Source organism: Nelumbo nucifera, chromosome 7 (assembly GCF_055504915.1).
Source record: "Nelumbo nucifera cultivar China Antique chromosome 7, China Antique-T2T, whole genome shotgun sequence".
Taxonomy (NCBI): Eukaryota; Viridiplantae; Streptophyta; class Magnoliopsida; order Proteales; family Nelumbonaceae; genus Nelumbo; species Nelumbo nucifera.
The window spans coordinates 41,411,445-41,416,990 of record NC_142655.1 but is presented as its reverse complement, the minus strand read 5'-3'; the positions used below and the strand labels follow the sequence as shown (position 1 = coordinate 41,416,990).

At 39.1% G+C, this 5,546-nt stretch overlaps 1 non-coding gene across 1 annotated transcript; it reads right to left on the bottom strand.

The window, feature by feature from the left end:
* Positions 1-4,094: 4,094 nt before the first annotated feature.
* LOC148790413 (small nucleolar RNA R71) lies at positions 4,095-4,201 on the bottom strand. The gene has a single exon (XR_016078993.1). It is a non-coding gene; the product is annotated as a small nucleolar RNA R71 (small nucleolar RNA).
* Positions 4,202-5,546: the final 1,345 nt, after the last annotated feature.

The following is a 5,546-nucleotide window of genomic DNA, read 5'->3' as shown; positions in this document are numbered from 1 at the left end:
AATCCATATATGGACTTAAGCAAGCATCTAGGAGTTGGAACATCCGGTTTGACTCTACCGTAAAAAAGTTTAACTTTGAGCAGAACCCGGATGAGCCCTGTATTTACAGGAACTCCAGTGGGGATAAGGTTACATTTCTCGTTCTGTATGTAGACGACATTCTACTCATTGGGAATGACGTAGGAATGTTGACTACGGTGAAAGTATGGCTTTTATAGCAATTCTCTATGAAAGATCTTGGAGAAGCCTCCTATATACTGGGTCTTAGACTCTATAGAGATAGATCGAAGTGGATAATAGGATTTTCCCAATCTGCTTACATTGACAAAATTGTCAAGAGATACAGCATGGAGAACTCCAAGAAGGGAAATGTTCCTTTCAGGCACGGAGTCACTCTCTCCAAGAAGATGTCTCCCAAGACTTCTCAGGAGATTGAGGGCATGAAGGACGTTCCCTATGCCTCAGCAGTAGTGAGCATCATGTATGCCATGTTGTGCACTCGTCCTGACATTGCTCAGGCAGTGAGTGTGGTAAGTAGATTCCAGGCCAACCCAGGGCAGGAGCACTGGACTGCTGTGAAAAATATACTTAAGTACCTTCGAAGGACAAAAGAGTTTTGTATGGTATTTGATGGTAGCTCAATACAGATCCAGGGGTATATTGATGCCGGTTTCCAGTCGAATCCAGATGATAGAAAGTCTACATCTGGGTATGTTTTCACGATAAGATCTTGTGTTGTTTGCTGGAAAAGCAGCAAACAGGGGTCCACGACAAACTCTACAATCGAAGTCGAATACATTGCCGCAAGTGAAGTTGCCAAGGAAGCCGTGTGGATGAAAAACTTCATTCATGAATTGGGAGTAGTTCCATCTAGCACATCATCCATCCCGTTGTTGTGTGACAACAATGGAGCTATCACTCAGGCTAAGGAGCTACGGGCCCACTCGAAGTCGAAGCACATCGAGAGGAAGTACCACTTACTATGGAAGATTGTTGGTAGAGGGGACGTCTTGATTCAGAAGGTAGAATCAGCGGAGAATGTAGCAAACCCATCGACTAAGCCACTCACACAGAAAGTGTTTGAGAAATACGTGGATAGTTTGGGACTCCGGCTTATAGCAGATTGGACCAAAGTGCAAGTGGGAGCTGCTAGATAGTTGTATGCCCTTAGCTCCAATCAATTTGATGTACAATATGACATTTATTGTAAATGAATAAAGTACATATTTGATTCATGTTATAGTGGTGTGTTTCTGTGTAATACCCTTAAACTGGACACTTATGAGACTCGTGTTAGTTTAGAATGTTCACAGCCATTTGATAAGTCTGGGGAGATTTATCTTGTTAAGGCTGACACTGGTGTGCTGCCAAGTGTTGGGGTGGCCTGTCTCAGCTTTGAGGGTGGGGCCCCAGGTACATGCAGTGTAGGTTTACTTGAAACCCTAAACTGGACAAGATTTCCAGTATTGCCTGGACCTTGGTGATTAGTGGGCAAAACTGGAAAGTTACACCTGACCCCTAGACTCGATTATGATACTGCACTAGGTGTCGGATTGGGCTATCTTTGATATGCCAATCAATGAGATCCTTAGTGGGGGTCAAAACCTGTGTATGTTGGGATAGTCCGAGAATTCATCTGAGTGGGTGATCATAGTGACAGGATCATCTCCTTTTGTCAGACAAAGGTAATGATCGGGGATGCACTCTCTCTGATGGAAACCAAGATTGCCAGCAGCAGATTTCAATCGTTGAGATTTGTTTTGCAAAATATAATTTATATACGGATATAAATATATATATATTACAGTTTCAAAATATTTGCAATGGTTTAAATTCCCGGGATCCATGTGAGAAGAGAGTGTAGCACTGTTCCTTGCAGCCGAGGGAGAGGTCCTCTCTTGTCGGGTGATGAGAGTAGAATTTATCATATTTTTATCCCCAATTATTATGTCTTTTATACCAAATTAGTATCTAATTGGACTCATATTTTCTGTTTAGGGCATGAAAGACGGCATCAGGAGCAAAGAAAGGCAAATCGGATGATTTTTCACAATTTCGACATCGTTCAGTAATCTGGATGTAACTCGCGTATCCGAACTCCGAATGGGCTGATTCAAGATTCACTGGAAAGAAAAGAGAAAAAGCCACAACTTTCATGTTTTGGGCTTTCGCAGATTCGGCATACATCGAAGTCAAATCCGGGCCCAAGCTCGGGGAAAATTCATAGGAAGGCCCAATCCGCAACTGAAGCCCAACTTGCAGAAAAGCCTGGCTGAAGCCCAATTCGCAGAGGAGGTATAATACGAATCCAAGAACAAGAAACTAAGAAGAGTCCTTCCAGATCTAAATTCTTGATGTAATCTTAGAGAGATAAGAAGATTGAGTTCATTAGATAAAAAGATAAGATTAGAATTAGGATATGACTTTCTATTCTTGTAAAGATCAATTTCAAGAGGAAGTAGGAGACCACCCCCTCCCCTTTAAGCTATATAAAGGAGGGGGCGGACCAGCTTTAGGCATCACTGAATCACTCAATTTCTGATTTGTATCAAGAAGCAAGGAGGAATCAGTCAAGAATGGTTCAAGAAAGGTTCAAGAATTCAAGAAACTTCAAGAAGAAGGTGGCGGCAAGAAGAAGAGATCTCAGCACCATGGGCGAATTCAAGAGTTCTTTCTTCCCCTTTGTTTGCTTTAATTCTTCCATCATGAACTGATTTATTTCTTTCTAGGGCTATGGAAAGCCTAACCATGTTAATGAATATATTTTTATCTTCTTGATTTATCCAAGATTGTGATTTCCATATAATCTATGAATTATTGTGCTTAATGCAATTAAGAGCTTGGCCACCTCTTAATTGATTTGGGTTATGTGAATGAATTGAGAGATGAATTCGCATAATTGACAGAATAATTCATAGTGTGAATTGAATGGTATATAGAGATATATATACATGATTCATCTGAATTTAATGGTTTTCTTGGACTTAATGCACTTCCATCTTGAGAGCTCTACTCGAGAGATCGAAGGGTTACCTGATGGGCATAGGTTTAGTATATCTCGAGAGAGAATATTAAATAAATTTGGGAAAATCTTAGCTTATGGGAATGACAATTAGTCTCGGTTAATCGAGCCCATCAATATTCATTACATTGGTTAGGTGGACCAAAGGTCCTTGCTATTTCATCATTTGCATATTCGGTTAGTGATCACCCTTGCTTTTATTTTCTTTTTCCAGTTTTATTTTCAGTAGTTCTTGCTTCCTACAATCTGAATTTCGATTGTCCAAATAATTAGGGAAGACTATGATTTTAATACTTATTTTGTTAAATCCCTGTGGGAACGATATTATTATACTACTTGATAACTAGTGCACTTGCTAGGGTTATATATTCATAGCTATCAAGTTTTTGGTGCTGTTGTCGGGGATTTAATCCTAAAATAATATTAGAATTTGTTAACCTTGATTAATTTGGACCTTTTATTTCTGTTATTATTTTCTTTTTATTTGTTTTTATTTTTGTTATTATTTTTATTTATTTGTTCGAATTCTGCTAGTTCAGATTTACTAGTGCATGACACGCACTAGATAGGAAGGTTTAGCAGAATTCGATCCTGAGGTTGAAAGGACCCTTTGCTTGTTGCAAAGGGCCAACGAAGGAAAAGCAAGAGAAGAGGTTGTTAGTTGCGAACCAGCCATAGAGATAGAAGGAGAGATGGTAGAAGAAAATCACACCCTCTTGGACTATGTTTGTCCAAACATTGATGGGGCAACATCCAGCATTTGCAAGCCTACCATTCATGCCAATAATTTTGAAATAAAGCCTGCAATAATTCAAATGATCCAAACTAGTATTCAGTTTAGTGGGTTACCAAGTGATGACCCTAATGCACACATTGTTAACTTCCTTGAAATATGTGACACCTTTAAACATAATGGAGTTAGTGATGATGCTATTAGGCTAAGATTATTTCCTTTTTCATTGCGTGATAGAGTTAAAGATTGTTTCAACTCACTCCCTGCAGGAAGTATAACTACTTGGAATGATCTATTCAGAAATTTTTGGCTAAATATTTCCCACCCTCCAAAAAAGCAAAGTTAATTAATGATATTACTACCTTTTCTCAATTTGAGAGGGAATCCTTGTACAAAGCATGGGAAAGATTCAAGAAGATGTTTAGGAAGTGTCCCCACCATGGGATACCAATTTGGCGACAAATACAAACCTTTTATAATGGTATTACCCCCTCTAACCGGTTCATTATTGATGCAGCCGCAGGTGGTACAATCATGAGGAAAACTCCAAGGGAAGCATATGACTTAGTGGAGGAGATGGCATCAAACAGCTACCTGTGGAGCAATGATCGAACCAATCAAAGGGGAGTACACCACATAGATTCCTTTGCATCCCTATCTCACAAATAGCCAATCTAAATAAGAGACTGGATAATTTTAGTATTGCAGCCATTAGTACACCATCTAGCATCTCATGCGATTTATGTGGTCAAATAGGACATGCCAATTCTGATTATCAAATAAATAGTCCTTTTATTTCCCATGAGAATGCTAATTTTATCTCTCATGCTGGCAGGACAAACTACAACCCATATTCAAATACATACAACCCAGGGTGGAGGAATCACCCGAACTTCTCATGGAGTAACAATCAGCAAAAGGCACCTATGGGTTTCCAACCACAGTCGCCCCCACAAGAAAAAAAGAACAATCTGGAGGAAATGATCTCTAAGTTCATTAATGCCACTGAAGCAAGGTTCCAAGAGCAAGAAGCATCGATTAAAAACTTAGAGGTTCAAGTGGGGCAGATTGTAAGCATGTTATCAGAAAGGAAAGAGGGAAGGCTACCCAGCAACACAGAAAGGAACCCCAAAGAGCAAGTAAATGCCATAACTTTAAGAAGTGGGAAAATAGTTGGCGAAATTCAAAGAAAGGACAAGGAAGCTGAAGTGGCCGATCTACAAAAGGAGAATGAGGGAAGTACCCCTAAACTGAATTTACATGAAATTAAACTTCCTATTCCCTACCCAAGAAGAGTCTTGAAGGCTAAATTAGATAAGCAATTTGAAAAATTTTTAGAAGTTTTCAAAAAGATTCATATTAACCTTCCTCTTCTTGATGTTTTGTCACAGATGCCGAAGTATGTCAAATTCCTGAAAGAGGTAATGTCCAACAAAAGAAAGTGGGAGGATGGTGAGATGGTAAAACTAAACAAAGAATGTTCAGCAATTCTTCAAAAGAAATTGCCACCAAAGCTTAAGGATCCAGGGACTTTTTCTATACCTTGCACCATAGGGAATACTGAATTTGAAAAAGCTTTATGTGATTTAGGTGCTAGTATAAATTTAATGCCTTATTCTATTTTTGAAAAACTTGGACTGCATGAACTAACATCTACAACTATTATCTTGGAATTAGCTGATAGAAGCATTAAATATCCTAGGGGAATAGTAGAAGATGTTTTGGTCAAAGTGGGCAATTTTATTATTCCTGCTGATTTTGTTGTGTTGGATATGGAGGAAGATAGGACAA